Source organism: Calonectris borealis, unplaced genomic scaffold, assembly GCF_964195595.1.
Source record: "Calonectris borealis unplaced genomic scaffold, bCalBor7.hap1.2 HAP1_SCAFFOLD_40, whole genome shotgun sequence".
NCBI lineage: Eukaryota > Metazoa > Chordata > Aves > Procellariiformes > Procellariidae > Calonectris > Calonectris borealis.
Window position 1 is genome coordinate 1,749,392 of NW_027441454.1, and position 16,544 is coordinate 1,765,935.

A 16,544-nucleotide genomic window follows, 5' to 3' on the forward strand; every position below is an offset into this window, starting at 1 on the left:
TCAGGTTTGAAAACACTGTCGTTCTGCTGCTAAAATAGAAATAACTAACACAAGGAAATACTTGGCTGGTAATGGTCTAGATCTTGATTTGCCGCTTGGGTCAAATACTATCTGTAACTACACATTTCAAAATAGTCCTTATAGGATAAAAATTACTATGTGGTATTTTTTATTTAATCTTTAAGTATAACTGTTTTTTCTTCACTAGAATAGCGTGAGGCATTACACTGACCCTGGATCACTGGATCTGATCACTTGATAAGCTGTTAGGATAACTTAATCTAGAAATTCATGAACTCTGGGTCTGTGTTCTGTGAAGAATACAGCCTCTGATTCTCGTGGAATGGTACACAATCAACTTAAAATCAAAAACTTTTCGTAGGTAGGTCTGAAAGCACTAAGTCTAAATCTGGCATCCGTAATTCTATCACTGACTGGTTTGAATTCCTTTTTGGACATGAATGCCTCTCATTGGGAGTTTGAGTTAGTTTAACAGTGACCCTAGCAGTTAATGTAATGCATTTATGTAAACCGCATTTAAATATTTGATCTGATTCAGACGGGGTTTTCTTTCTTGACAAGTTATTTTTCTCTTTGTTTGCTAGCATGTCTATAAACACAAATCACGTGTTCATAAATAAAGTTAACATTCCTTTAGTTACGTGTGTTCCCTGGCATGTCTGTATTACATGTCTAAGTGGCACCTTGCCATAAGCTAACATAGATGTCTCAAAAAAAAAATTAAAAAGAAGGAAAAATCCTGGAGGGGGAAGGAAGACTTAGTGTTAGTTAGAACTAATTAAAGTAAAGGAAAGACAAAGCAAAAACATTCCTTCTTGTTTGCTCTGACTGTACCTGATTTGGGTTGTGGGTAGCCATAGGGAGGGTGGAAGCCTTGCATCTCTCTTTACACGTCCTCTCTCTCTCTCACTGTAGAAGCACTGCGGCCTCAGGTGCTTCTGGTGTTGGAGACACAATTAGCTTTATTCTTAAAGCTAACCCAGGTCTTGGTCTAAAGTGTGGTGGGGTTTTTTTGTTTTGTTTTTTTTTTTTTTAATACACATATTTCTGTATGTATTTCAAAGCAGAACCTGGATCTTAGTGTGGTAGGAATAAATCACTGCAAAGCTCGCCGATTATTGTTGAACAGTAAAGCAGCAAAATTAAAATTAGTTGAGATTTTTTTAAAAAGGATGCACAAAAGGTTATACTTTGAATATTTCTCCATTGTCTTGCTCTTCTGTTAGCTGTCATTCTACACTTCCAAATTTGTGCTGCTGTCCTACTGTTACTACAGCCAAATCAAGAAAGTGGATCCTTTTTGTTTTAGTGTTACTAGTTCAGTAACTGCAAGGGTCTCTGGTTGGTATTTGTCCTTACAGGCTGCAGAAATGCAGAGTCATGCCCGTTGTTTTAGCGCCGTCCAGCACCACTGTGATCCTTCCTGGCTGAAGCTTTAGTTTAGCCAAGCTATCGGGTTTTAGGAAACCACTCTAATTTAAATGTAGCACTCCAGCAGTGAGACCAGCCTGTTCCTCCTATTTCCTGTCCCCTTTCCCACTTGCTTTGTGTTAGTTTCTGTTTAGTCTTCTGTTTGAAATGGGAGTGAATACATTGACTGTCAATGCTGGGGTTTTGGGTTTGGTTTTTGGTTTTGGGGTTTGGTTTTTTTTTTCCAATTCTTCTGCAGTATTATCTGAGGGCTGTATACAAGTTCCATGGAGATGTTGTTTCTACTTGACTGATTGGAGGAACTGGCAGGAAGAAATTCTACTTCAGTAGAAATTTAAAGGGAAAAAAAAGACACAAGAATGTAGGATCATTGGAAGATGGCCTTTGGGCAAACGTACTAAATAGTACATTAATTATCTATCTGCTGCTTTTGATAATTGTTGTTATGCAATCATCTCCTTTAAGAAATTAGTCTGTTGCCTGCAGGCCATATAATAACTGCTTCCTAAAAAAGACAAGAACTAGTTAATAGTTTATGAACTGTTCTGTTTCAGTTACTGGTCAATACTAGACTGTTTCATGCTAGACTTCAACAGAGAGCTTTCCTAACTTCTTGTTTGCTTCTGAAAAACCACTAAATGACAGTGGTTGTGCCTGCCATGAGGGAACATAGGCTGTTTTTCCACATGTAAAAAGGAGTGGCATATGGAGCGTGAAGCTGCAAAATACTTGATCAGGCTTCCTTTTTATCATAACTAGGTACAAAACATTCTGAAAAGAAGGAAATTTGAAAGAAGGTCTTTTTTTCCAGATCTGGGTGCTCCTCTCCAAAGGCCCATTTTCAAGAACTCTTGAGTTCGTAATACAGTACTGTTGGATGTGCTTTCCTAAACGTATAGAGAAGGCGTGATGAACTGGAGTGAGGAATCATCTTCTGCATGTAGATTTTTTTTTTCCCCAGAGTCTGCAAAAACTGCTCCCTTGAATTCTTCCACTGCATTAGGTAATAAAGGACAAGAGCTTTTTCCAAGGAAGGGTTTTAATCTCTCTTCTGATCAGTTTAGTGACCTCTTGAGGAGAGCAGTTGCATTTACATTCTATGTTTTTGAGGCATAATAAGCAGTGATTCAAGTGTCTTTCTGATAATGTTTTACTAGGGTCAGCTTAACTGCTGCTTGTGGCGTAATATAATTCAATATACTGGAAAAGGAACAAGATACGAGTTACCCTTTTTACTTGTGGAAAAACTGCACGTCAGTATTAGTCCTCAATAAGCACTGCAGCCCATTACTAACCAGTGGCCTGAGGACTTTGTTCCTGCAAGCTCTTCCAGTAGGGAGCTGGGAGGCAGGATTGTGGTTGCAATGGAGAAAAAAATCACAGGATTGTGCTCTGAACCCATGTTTTCATCATTATTAAAAATTGGTTTGGGTCTGATAGCAAGGAGAATACTATTAAATTCTCACACTGCCCAAACTATTTGGATAGTACGGCCTGTGGCCTAATAAAATACAAGAAATCCGTTTTGTCAGTTTTTGAAGGCTACTCCTTCACGGTAAACCCCTTTAATTCAATAATTTGAGCAGTTTATTCTTTTTCTAGACAAAGTGGTGGGTTCCTTTTATGGCTGATGTCTTGGACTGGTGTTTTTATTTGGGTTTTGTGGGGTCTGGTGAGGTTGCATTTTTAAACTTACTGACAGGAGGGGCAGAGTTCATCTTTCAGGGCTGATACGGCTGTGCTTTCCTTTGACAGGCAACTACTGTGTTCCTAAAAGCATAACCATGTGCGTTTACAAATGATGAGACGTTAACTGATTAATTTACAAGCCACACTGAAAAGACGTTTCCTGTAGTGATGCTTCCTTCTCAAATAAATATATATTTTAAAATCCTTTTTAGCTGAAAATTGAAAGCTTCCTTACCCCTTCGACTTTTAAGCAGCTGTGAACATTTGACAAGGGTCCCTCTCTGAGATATTCCGGAGGAAAAGGACCTGGGGGTGCTGGTTGACAGCCGGCTGAACATGAGCCGGCAGTGTGCCAGGTGGCCAAGAAGGCCAACGGCATCCTGGCCTGTATCAGAAATGGTGTGGCCAGCAGGAGCAAGGAGGTGATCGTGCCCCTGTACTGGGCACTGGTGAGGCCGCACCTCGAATCCTGTGTTCAGTTTTGGGCCCCTCACTCCAAGAAGGACATGGAGGTGCTGGAGCGTGTCCAGAGGAGGGCAACAAAGCTGGTGAAGGGCCTGGAGCACAAGTCTGAGGAGGAGCGGCTGAGGGAACTGGGGGTGTTCAGCCTGGAGAAGAGGAGGCTGAGGGGAGACCTCATCGCGCTCTACAACTCCCTGAAAGGAGGTTGTAGCGAGGTGGGTGTTGGTCTCTTCTGCCAAGTAACAAGCGATAGGACGAGAGGAAATGGCCTCAAGTGGCGGCAAGGGAGGTTTAGACTGGACATTAGGAGAAATTTCTTAACTGAAAGAGTGGTCAGGCCTTGGAACAGGCTGCCCAGGGAAGTGGTTGAGTCACCATCCCTGGAAGTATTTAAAAGACATGTAGATGAGGCCCTTAGGGACATGGTGTAGCGGGTATGGTGGTGTTACGCTGATGGTTGGACTCGATGACCTTAGATGTTTTTTCCAACTTTAATGACTCCATGATTCTATGATATCCACAAACCCCAAAGGCCATGGAACAGAAAGGGACAGGACACTCCAAACGCCGTGGCTTAGAGCCAGGACAAGTGCAGGACACCCCCAAACCCCACAGGTCATGGACCAGAAAGGGACAGGACACCTCAAACCCCATGGCTCAGCGCAAGGACACTGGCAGGATATCCCCAGACCCCACAGGCCATGGACCAGAAAGGGCCAGGGTACCCTAAACCCCGAGGCTCAGGGCCAAGACATGTGCAGGACACCTCCGAAATCCCAATGGTCATGGAACAGACAGGGACAGGACACTCCAACACACGTGGGTCGCACCTAGGACACTGGTAGGACACTCCCAAACCGCAGAGGTCATGGACCAGACAAAGAAAGGGCACGCCAAACCCCATGGGTCAGAGCCACGACATGGGCTGGACAAGCCCAAAACCCACAGGTCATGGACCAGAGAGGGACAGGGAAATCCAAATCCTGTGGGTTTAGGCCAGGACATGGTCTGGACACCCCCAAACGAAACAGGTCATGGACCAGAGAGGGACCCGGAACCCCCAACCCCGTGGCTCAGGGCTGGGACATGGGCAGGAGATCCCCAAATCCTACAGGTCATGGACCAGATAGGGACCCAGAACCCCAAAGCCCGCGGACCAGGACAATGATATGGGCAGGACACCCCCAAACCCCACAGGTCATAGACCAGATAGAGACGGGCAACCCCAAAACCCGTGCGTAAGGGCCACAATGGGGACAGGACACTTCAACACACCAGAGGTCATGAATCAGACAGGGACACGGGACCCCAAACCCCATGGGTCAGAGCCAGGACACGTGCAGGACACCCCCAAACCCCACAGGTCATGGAACAGACAGGGACAGGACACTCCAAAAGATGTGGGTCACAGCTAGGACACTGGCAGGACACCCCCAAACCGCAGAGGTCATGGACCAGACAGGGACAGGGCACCCCACACCCCGTGACTCAGGTGCAAGACATGTGCAGGACACCTCCAAACCCCACAGGTCATGGACCAGACAAAGAAAGGGCACCCCAAACCACATGGGTCAGAGCCACGACATGGGCTGGACAAGCCCAAACCCCACAGGTCATGGACGAGACAAGGACAGGGAACCCAAAACCCCGTGGCTCAGGGCCAGGACATGGGTAGAACATCCCCAAACCCCAGAGATCATGAACCAGACAGGGACAGGGCACACCAAACCCCGTGACTCAGGCGCAAGACATGTGCAGGACACCCCCAAAACCCACAGGTCATGGACCAGAAAGGGACAGGACACGCAGAATCCCATGGCTCAGCACAAGGACACTGGCAGGATATCCCCAAACCCCACAGGCCATGGACCAGACAAAGAAAGGGCACCCCAAACCCCATGGGTTAGAGCCTCGACATGGACTGGACAAGCCCAAAACCCACAGGTCATGGACCAGACAGGGACAGGTCACCCCAAACAACATGGCTCAGCGCAAGGCCAATGGCAGGATATCCCCAAACCCCACAGGCCATGGCACAGAAAGGGACAGGACATGCCAAAACACGTGAGTTACAGCAAGGGTACTGGCAGGACACCTCCGAAACCCCACAGGACATGGACAGTCAGAGAAAGGGCACCCGAAAACATGTGGTTCACAGCTCGGGCACTGGCAAGACGTCCCCAAACCCCAAGGTCATGGACAGACAGGGAAAGGGCACCCTAAACCCCATGGGTCGGAGCCACGACATGGGCTGGACAAGCCCAAAACCCACAGGTCATGGACCAGAGCGGGACAGGTAACGCCGAACCCTGTGGGTTAGGGCCAGGACATGGGCTGGACACCCCCAAACCAAACAGGTCATGGATCAGACAGGGACCCGGGACCCTCAACCCCGTGGCTCAGGGCTGGGACATGGGCAGGACATCCCCAAACCCCACAGGTCATGGACCAGACAGGGAGAGGACACACCAAACCCTGTGGGTCAGGACAAGGATATGGGCAGGACAACCCCAAACCGCACAGGTCATGGACCAGACAGGGACGGGCCACCCCAAACCCCGTGTGTAAGGACCACGATGCGGACAGGACACTTCAACACACCACAGGTCATGGACAAGACAGGGACAGGGCACCCCAAACCCCATGGCTGAGGGCCAAGATACGTGCAGGACACCCCCAAACCCCACAGGCCATGGACCAGAAAGGGACAGGGCACCCCAAACAACATGTCTCAGCGCAAGGACACTGGCAGGATATCCCCAAACCCCACATGCCATGGACCAGACAAAGAAAGGGCACCCCAAACCCCATGGGTCAGAGCCACGACATGAGCTGGACAAGCCGAAAACCCACAGGTCATGGACCAGACAGGGCCCCACAACCCCAAACCCTGTGGCTCAGGGCCAGGACATGGGCAGGACATCCCCATACCCCAGAGATCATGAATCAGACAGGGACAGGGCACCCCAAACCCCGTGACTCAGGCGCAAGACACGTGCAGGACATCCCCAAACCGCACAGGTCATGGACCAGAAAGGGACAGGACATCGCAACACACGTGGTCGCAGCTAGGACACTGGCAGGACACTCCCAAACCCCACAGGTCATGGACCAGACAGAGAAAGGGCACCCAAAACCCCATGGGTCAGAGCCACGACATGGGCTGCACAAGCCCAAACCCCACAGGCCATTGACCAGACAGGGACAGGACACGTCGAACCCTGTGGGTCAGCAGAAGTATATGGGCAGGACACCCCCAAACCTCACAGGTCATGGACCAGACAGGGACGGGCCACCCCAAACCCCGTGTGTAAGGGCCACGATGGGGACAGGACACTTCAACACACCACAGGTCATGAAACACACAGGCACAGGGCACGCCAAACCCCGTGGCTGAGGGCCAAGATACGTGCAGGACACCCCGAAACCCCACAGGCCATGGACCAGAAAGGGACAGGGCACCCCAAACCCCGTGGCTCAGGGCCAAGACACGTGCAGGACACCCCCAAACCCCACAGGTCATGGTGTAGACAGGCACAGGACACCCCAAACAACATGGCTCAGCACAAGGACACTGGCAGGATATCCCCAAACCCGACAGGCCATGGACCAGACAGGGACGGGCCACGCCAATACACGTGGTTCGCAGCTAGGACACTGGCAGGACACTCCCAAACCCCACAGGTCATGGACCAGACAAAGAAAGGGCACCTCAAACCTCTTCAGTTAGACCAATGAAATGGGCTGGAGAAGGCCAAACCCCAGAGGTCATGGACCAGAGAGGGACAGGGAAACCCAAACCCTGTGGGTTATGGCCAGGCTATGAGTCTGACAGCCCCAAACCCCACAGGTCGTGAACCAGACAGGGACAGTGAACCCATAACACCGTGACTCAGTTCCAGGACATAGGCAGGACATCCCCAAACCCCACAGGCCATGGACCAGACAGAGAAAGGGCACCCCAAACCCCATCGGTTAGACCAACGACATGGGCTGGACAAGCCCAAAACCCACAGGTCATGGACCAGACAAGGACTGGGAAACCCGAATCCTGTGGGTGTGGGCCAGGACATGGTCTTGACACCCCCTAAGCCCACAGGTCATGGACCAGACGGAGACGGGCAACCCCAAAACTCGTGCGTAAGGGCCACGATGAGGACAGGACACTTCAACACACCACAGGTCATGAACCAGACAGGGACAGGGCATCCAAAACCCCGTGGCTGAGGGCCAAGATACATGCAGGACACCCCGAAACCCCACAGGCCATGGACCAGAAAGGGACAGGGCACCCCAAACCCCGTGGCTCAGAGACAAGACACGTGCAGGACACACAAAACCCCACAGGTCATGGTGTAGACAGGCACAGGACACCCCAAACAACATGGCTCAGCACAAGGACACTGGCAGGATATCCCCAAACCCCACAGGCCATGGACCAGACAAAGAAAGGGCACCCCAAACCCCATGGGTCAGAGCCACGACATGGGCTGGACAAGCCCAAAACCCACAGGTCATGGACTAGACAAGGACAGGGAACCCAAAACCCCGTGGCTCAGGGCCAGGACATGGGCAGAACATCCCCAAACCCCAAAGATCATGGACCACACAGGGACCCGGAACCCCAAACCCTGTGGCTCAGGGCCAGGACATGGGCAGGACATCCCCAAACCCCAGAGGTCATGAACCAGACAGGGACAGGGCACCCCAAACCCCATGACTCAGTCGCAAGACATGTGCAGGACATCCCCAAACCCCACAGGTCATGGACCAGAAAGGGACAGGACACCAAAAACCCCATGGCTCAGCGCAAGGACACTGGCAGGATATCCCCAAACCCCACAGGCCATGGAATAGAAAGCGACAGGGCACTCCAAATCCCGAGGCTAAGGGCCAAGACAGATGCAGGACATCCCAAACCCCACAGGTCATGGTCTAGACAGGGACAGGACTGCCCGAAACACGTGGGTCCCAGCTAGGACACTGGCAGGACACTCCCAAACCCCACAGGTCATGGACCAGACAAAGAAAGGGCACCCCAAACCACATGGGTCAAAGCCACAACATGGGCTGGACAAGCCCAAACCCCACAGGTCATGGACCGGAGAAGGACAGGGAACACAAAACCCCGAGGCTCAGGGCCAGGACATGGGCAGGACTTCCCCAAACCGCAATGATCCTGGACCAGACAGTCTCCCGGAATCACAAACCCCAAGGGTCAGGGCAAGGATATGGGCAGAACAACCCCAAACCTCACAGGTCATGGCCCAGACAGGGACGGGCCACCCCAAACCCCGTGCGTAAGGGCCACGATGGGGACAGGACACTTCAACACACCACAGGTCATGAAACACACAGGGACAGGACACCTCAAACAACATGGCTCAGAGCACAGGCACTGGCAGAATATCCCCAAACCCCACAGGCCATGGACCAGAAAGGGACAGGGCACCCCAAACCCCGAGGCTCAGAGACAAGACACGTGCAGGACATCTCCGAAACCCACAGATCATGGACCAGACAGGGCCCGGACACCCCAACACATGTGGGTCGAAGCTAGGACACTGGCAGGACACTCCCAAACCCCACAGGTCATGGACCAGACAAAGGGGACCAGAACCAGAGAGCGACAGGAAAACCCAGACCCTGTGAGTTAGGGCCAGGACATGGTCTGGACACCCCCGAACTCCACAGGTCATGGAACAGACCTGTGGAAGCCCTGTCTGCGAACGTGGAAAACCAGGACAAAATGTTAACTTCAGAAGAAGATGTGCGTGGGGACACTATGGAAAAGAGGCAAAAGGAATCCCCCAAAAAATCACGTGAGCCAGACAAACCAGCCAATGAGCCCATGAACTCCAAACTGGATTTCGAGGTGCCAAAGAGAGAGGAAGGGTGCTGGTGGGGAACTCCCTTTCCCCGTGGTTGTGGGGGATCTGACAGGTACCTGTAAGACCCCTGTGGGGTGCAGGTGGGGGCTATATAGGTTTCCTTGTCCTTAGGTTGATGACCTGATTGCATGTTTCAAAAAGCTCTGGCTGACTGAGTGAGGGGAGAAGTCAGGAGGGTGCTGGCACTTGCCCACGTCCACCTGAGCCACACCAGCCAAACCCAGTATGCTGTGTGCATGTCATGCCAAGGGATGGGGAAGGGAGTGGTGGTGGTGGATGTAAATGTACTGAATAATGTAGGACCTGAGCAGGATGCACACGGTATGGAATAAGGGGTGGAGGTTGTACTGGGTCTGGCTGGGATGAAGTGAATTTTCTTGTTAGCAGCCCCTCTGGTGCCGTGCTTTGCCTTGGTGGCCCAAACAGCTCTGATAACACACTGACATCGTAGCTATTGCTGAGCAGCGCTTGCCCAGCGTCAAGGCCTGCTCTGTTTCTCCCTCTGCCCCAACAGTGAGGGGGCTGGGGGTGGCAAGAGGCTGGGAGGGGACAAAGCCAGCACAGCTGACCCCCAAGTGACCAAAGGGATATTCCACACCACGTGATGTCATGGTCAGCAATAAAACTGGGGAGGAGGGTGTGTTCTTTGAAGTGTCCTTTACTCAGAGACTGGCTGGGCATTGATCTCCTGCTGTGAGCGATTGATTCTGCACTTATTAAACTGTCTTCATCTCGACCCAGGAGATTTTTTTTTCTCGCTTTTTTTCTTCCAGTTCCCTCCTCCATCCCACTGGTGGGGAGTGAGCAAGTGACTGGGTGGGGGCTGCCACATGGGGCCACTCCACCACGTGGGCACATAGCAAATAGGTTGGTATGTGCTTGTGAGGTCCCTGGTGCCTAAGTAGATCATAGGCCGAGAGCTGGCACATGGCTTGTGTAAGTGGTTGTGACACTACTGATACCTGAGTAGCTGATAGGCCAAGAGTAGGCACGTAGCTTGTGAGGTCACCTGTACCTTCACATCTCGTAGGCGAGTAGGTAGCAAGTAGGTGGCTTTGTGGTGGTCAGGTCACTGATGCCTGAGTAGATGATAGGCAAGAGGGAGGCACATGGCTTGGGTATGTACTTGTGATGTCACTCTTGGCTGAATAGCTGATAGGCCAGGACCAGGTGCATGGCCTTTCTAGGTGCTTGTGAGGTCACCGGAGGCTGAGGCCCTCAACAGCAAGTACATGGCAAATGGGTGTACATGTTCTTGTGAGGTCCCTGGTGCCTGAGGAGCTGATAGGGCAGGAGCAGGCACCTGGCATTGTACTGGTTTTGGCTGGGACACAATTAACTTTCTATTTAGTGAAACAGTGAGCGCGCGACTGTATGGGACTTAGCTGCTGGCCGGGGTTAAACCACGACAGGTACGTGTAGGTTGTTTTGAGGTCACTGGTGCCTGAGGAGCTGATAGGGCAGGAGCAGGCCCATGGCTTGTGTCTGTGCTTATGAGGTCACTCACGCCTGAGTAGCTCACAGGCCGGGAGTAGGCCCATGGCATGTGGAGGTGCTTATAATGTCATTGCTGCCTGAGGAGCTGATAGGGCAGGAGCAGGCCCGTAGTTTCTGTAAGTGGTATGAGGTCATTGGTGCCTGAATAGCCGATAGGCCAGGAGCAGGCCAATATGAGAGGCAGATGCTATGACATCATCTGTGGCTGAGGAGCAGATAGGCCAGCGGCTGTGTATGAGCTTGTGTTGTCACTGGTGCCTGAGTAGCTGATAGGCCAGGAGCAGGCCCATGGCTTGTGTCTGTGCTTATGAGGTCACCCATGCCTGAGTAGCTCACAGGCTGGGAGTAGGCCCATGGTATGTGGAGGTGCTTATAATGTCATTGCTGCCTGAGGAGCTGATAGGGCAGGAGCAGGCCCGTAGTTTCTGTAGGTGGTATGAGGTCATTGGTGCCTGAATAGCCGATAGGCCAGAAGCAGGCCAATATGAGAGGCAGATGCTATGACGTCATCTGTGGCTGAGCAGCAGATAGGCCATGGCATGTGTAGGTGCTTATAATGTCATTGCTGCCTGAGGAGCTGATAGGGCAGGAGCAGGCCCGTAGTTTCTGTAGGTGGTATGAGGTCATTGGTGCCTGAATAGCCGATAGGCCAGGAGCAGGCCAATATGAGAGGCAGATGCTATGACATCATCTGTAGCTGAGTAGCAGATAGGCCATGACATGTGTAGGTGCTTATAATGTCATTGCTGCCTGAGGAGCTGATAGGGCAGGAGCAGGTCTATAGTTTCTGTAGGTGGTATGAGGTCATTGGTGCCTGAATAGCCCATAAGCCAGGAGCAGGCCAATATGAGAGGCGGATGCTATGACGTCGTCTGTGGCTGAGTAGCAGATAGGCAAGGAGCAGGCCAATATGAGAGGCAGATGCTATGACATCATGTGTGGCTGAGTAGCAGATAGGCCAGGGGCTGTGTATGAGCTTGTGTTGTCACTGGTGCCTGAGTAGCTGATAGGCCAGGAGCAGGACCATGGCTTGTGTCTGTGCTTATGAGGTCATCATACCTGAGTAGCTCACAGGCTGGGAGTAGGCCCATGACATGTGTAGGTGCTTATAATGTCATTGCTGCCTGAGGAGCTGATAGGGCAGGAGCAGGCCCGTAGTTTCTGTAGGTGGTATGAGGTCATTGGTGCCTGAATAGCCGATAGGCCAGGAGCAGGCCAATATGAGAGGTAGATGCTATGACGTCATCTGTGGCTGAGCAGCAGATAGGCCATGGCATGTGTAGGTGCTTATAATGTCATTGCTGCCTGAGGAGCTGATAGGGCAGGAGCAGGCCCGTAGTTTCTGTAGGTGGTATGAGGTCATTGGTGCCTGAATAGCCGATAGGCCAGGAGCAGGCCAATATGAGAGGCAGATGCTATGACGTCATCTGTGGCTGAGCAGCAGATAGGCCATGGCACGTGTAGGTGCTTATAATGTCATTGCTGCCTGAGGAGCTGATAGGGCAGGAGCAGGCCCGTAGTTTCTGTAGGTGGTATGAGGTCATTGGTGCCTGAATAGCCCATAAGCCAGGAGCAGGCCAATATGAGAGGCGGATGCTATGACGTCGTCTGTGGCTGAGTAGCAGATAGGCAAGGAGCAGGCCAATATGAGAGGCAGATGCTATGACATCATGTGTGGCTGAGGAGCAGATAGGCCAGGGGCTGTGTATGAGCTTGTATTGTCACTGGTGCCTGAGTAGCTGATAGGCCAGGAGCAGGACCATGGCTTGTGTCTGTGCTTATGAGGTCATCATGCCTGAGTAGCTCACAGGCTGGGAGTAGGCCCATGGAATGTGGAGGTGCTTATAATGTCATTGCTGCCTGAGGAGCTGATAGGGCAGGAGCAGGCCCGTAGTTTCTGTAGGTGGTATGAGGTCATTGATACCTGAATAGCCGATAGGCCAGGAGCAGGCCAATATGAGAGGCAGATGCTATGACATCATGTGTGGCTGAGTAGCAGATAGGCCAGGGGCTGTGTATGAGCTTGTGTTGTCACTGGTGCCTGAGTAGCTGATAGGCCAGGAGCAGGACCATGGCTTGTGTCTGTGCTTATGAGGTCATCATACCTGAGTAGCTCACAGGCTGGGAGTAGGCCCATGACATGTGTAGGTGCTTATAATGTCATTGCTGCCTGAGGAGCTGATAGGGCAGGAGCAGGCCCGTAGTTTCTGTAGGTGGTATGAGGTCATTGGTGCCTGAATAGCCGATAGGCCAGGAGCAGGCCAATATGAGAGGTAGATGCTATGACGTCATCTGTGGCTGAGCAGCAGATAGGCCATGGCATGTGTAGGTGCTTATAATGTCATTGCTGCCTGAGGAGCTGATAGGGCAGGAGCAGGCCCGTAGTTTCTGTAGGTGGTATGAGGTCATTGGTGCCTGAATAGCCCATAAGCCAGGAGCAGGCCAATATGAGAGGCGGATGCTATGACGTCGTCTGTGGCTGAGTAGCAGATAGGCAAGGAGCAGGCCAATATGAGAGGCAGATGCTATGACATCATGTGTGGCTGAGGAGCAGATAGGCCAGGGGCTGTGTATGAGCTTGTATTGTCACTGGTGCCTGAGTAGCTGATAGGCCAGGAGCAGGACCATGGCTTGTGTCTGTGCTTATGAGGTCATCATGCCTGAGTAGCTCACAGGCTGGGAGTAGGCCCATGGAATGTGGAGGTGCTTATAATGTCATTGCTGCCTGAGGAGCTGATAGGGCAGGAGCAGGCCCGTAGTTTCTGTAGGTGGTATGAGGTCATTGATACCTGAATAGCCGATAGGCCAGGAGCAGGCCAATATGACAGGTAGATGCTATGACATCATCTGTGGCTGAGTAGCAGATAGGCCATGACATGTGTAGGTGCTTATAATGTCATTCCTGCCTGAGGAGCTGATAGGGCAGAGCAGGCCCGTAGTTTCTGTAGGTGGTATGAGGTCAGTGGTGCCTGAATAGCCGATAGGCCAGGAGCAGGCCAATATGAGAGGCAGATGCTATGACATCATCTGTGGCTGAGTAGCAGATAGGCCATGGCATGTGTAGGTGCTTATAATGTCATTGCTGCCTGAGGAGCTGATAGGGCAGGAGCAGGCCCGTAGTTTCTGTAAGTGGTATGACGTCATTGGTGCCTGAATAGCCGATAGGCCAGGAGCAGGCCAATATGAGAGGCAGATGCTATGACATCATCTGTGGCTGAGTAGCGGATAGGCCAGGGGCTGTGTATGAGCTTGCGTTGTCACTGGTGCCTGAGTAGCTGATAGGCCAGGAGCTGGCACATAGCTTGTGTAGGTGCTTCTGATGTCACCAGAATAATATTCAGGCCATGCCCAAATGCGGCCTTTTGGAAGAACCAAGGTCAGCAGAAGTCCGTACGCCGCGCACACGTGTGACAGCGTAACTCGTACACACGGTGTCGGCAGTAGGAGGGTGTGAGGTCACCACCAGTATAACTCATGGGCACGCAGCAGTGGCAGGAGGAGGGTGGCAGCAGCCGTGGCACCGATGGCACCCCGTGGCTGTGGGGCTCGGTGCAGAGCGGCCGTGTGCTGCCACAAGGGCATCCCGGGGGATGGGAGCTGCCCGGCCCTGTGTCTGCGAGGCCGAAGGAGCAGCCCCTGCAGCCCTGGCTGGAGCAGTCGGGGTGGGGGTGGCTCGGGGGCACGCCAGGGCTGTGCCCGGGCACGGTGCCACGAGGAAACCACAGACTTCCTGCCTGGGCGCTGCGGGGGGAGCGCGGCGAGCGCCGTGAGGCCACGTGGGCTGTGGTTTGTGCACCTGCAGGCTGCGGCTCCCGATGCGCCGGCGGGGAATAACGGCCCCGTGGTGACACGCTGAGAGCCAGGGATGTGTCTGAGCCTCTGGGCTGTTCGTCTGCTGCCAGGGCAGGGACGTGTCCCAGCGCTGGCTCCTGGGAGGGGTCTTCCATGGGCTCTGCAGGGAAGGAAGGGGGAGCCAGCACTGCTGGGATGAGGTTCTGGCCTGGGCTAAGGCCCATTCGCAGCTGCTGCTGCCAGCAGAGGGGGGTCTGTAGCAGGGGCAGGGGCTGTTTCCTTCCCTTCCTGACACAGACCCTGCTGCAACCCCAGCCCTCGGGTCCCCCTGGCACGGGGACGGCTGGACTCTCTCACCTTGGGCTCTTGGATGGGCCTGGCGTAGGAGATGCTCAGTGCTCCGGGTCAACACAAGAGGGTTCCAGGGGTGAAAACCCCATTTCCCCCCCAACAACCTGCCCTGTCCTGTGACGGCCCCCCACCACAGTGACGTGACACCTGCAGCAGAGCCGTCTCTCATATATGGTCACGAACGGCGCTGGAGAAGTTCATTGGAGGGCTGGGCTGTGTCGGAGGGGAGATAGCTCCCGATAATGTCTAAAAAGGTCCTGCTGCTTTGATTGGCTCCTCCTGCAGCTGGGCTGGGATCTGCAGAGATATATTGCCCTCCTGTCATCATTGTCCCCAGGAGGCCCCAGGAGCTGAGGCAGGGAGCGTGGCGCAGCAGGGATGTGCTGGCAGGGCAGGAGGCTCAGGATGGGCACAGAGGGACTCCTGTCCCCTCAGATGCTGTGGTTGCTCCTCTGGGTACAGCTGTGCAGCGGTAAGTGCCCGTTCCCTTGTCCCACAGCCCAGGGCCAGCGGGCGCCAGCATGGTCATAGGATCTGTCTGGGAATGGGTTTCTTTGAGGTGCTACTGAGCTGAGGGTCAGAAGGTGCTCGAGTCCATGGACCCTGTGCCTGCCTGTCTGGGTGGGAGAGAGAATCTCCTTTTCCAGGGCTCCGGCATTTCGGGCAGCCTGTGCCTGGCTGGATTCATAGACACTCGTAGACACCCTTTTGGGACCCTCTCTTCCCCAGCCGGTGGTGGCCTCTGGAGCCGGTGGTGGCCCAGCTGGCGATGGCAGCACCCAGAGATGCCCAGGGCACTGTCAACCTCTGGGGTGCCCCGGAGGGTCTGTGTGCTGCTCCCTGCCTCCGGGTTCCAGGGGAGCCCTGACCCCCTGAGGGCAGTTTGGGCCCCGAAGAGAGAAGGGGACGGGGACATCTGCGTAGAGAGACATCCTTCCTGGGGGGTCCGGCCCAGCGCAGGGGCTGGGCTGACAGCAGGGGCAAGGAGGGGCTGTGGGTGGGGAGATCATTGGAATCATCTCGGTGGGAGCTCGGAAAGCCCTGGGGGTGGGGGTGGGTTTGGATGGTGCGGGGGCAGGTGGTTTGCATGGGAAGCCGGCCTGGGTACCCGGGGCTGTTCAGGGGAAGAGGGGTGGGCTGGGGAAGAGCGGGTGCCCTGTGCAGGGCTGGGCACAGTGTGGAGGTGTGCGTGGGCAGGGGGTAGGTGGCCGTTGGGGTGGGCAAAGGTGCCTTGTGTGGTGGGATGGCGAATGACCCAGCAGGGCCAGAACTGCACACCCCCAGCCTTGTGCAGCGCGTGGGGATAGAAGGGACCCCCGTACTGCACTGGGGACAGCCTGGAGGGGAGAGGGCCCCCACCCTGGTATCTCGGACATGGCCAGGGCGTTCCCCCAGACCTGCAGAGCTGGG

The 16,544-nt window shown here is 53.4% G+C and overlaps 1 protein-coding gene across 1 annotated transcript in view; it reads left to right on the forward strand.

The window, feature by feature from the left end:
- The window catches only part of LOC142076291 (antigen WC1.1-like), a 186,932-nt gene that overhangs the window by 147,133 nt on the left and 23,255 nt on the right, over positions 1–16,544 (forward strand). The gene's annotated exons all lie outside the window — the stretch shown is intronic.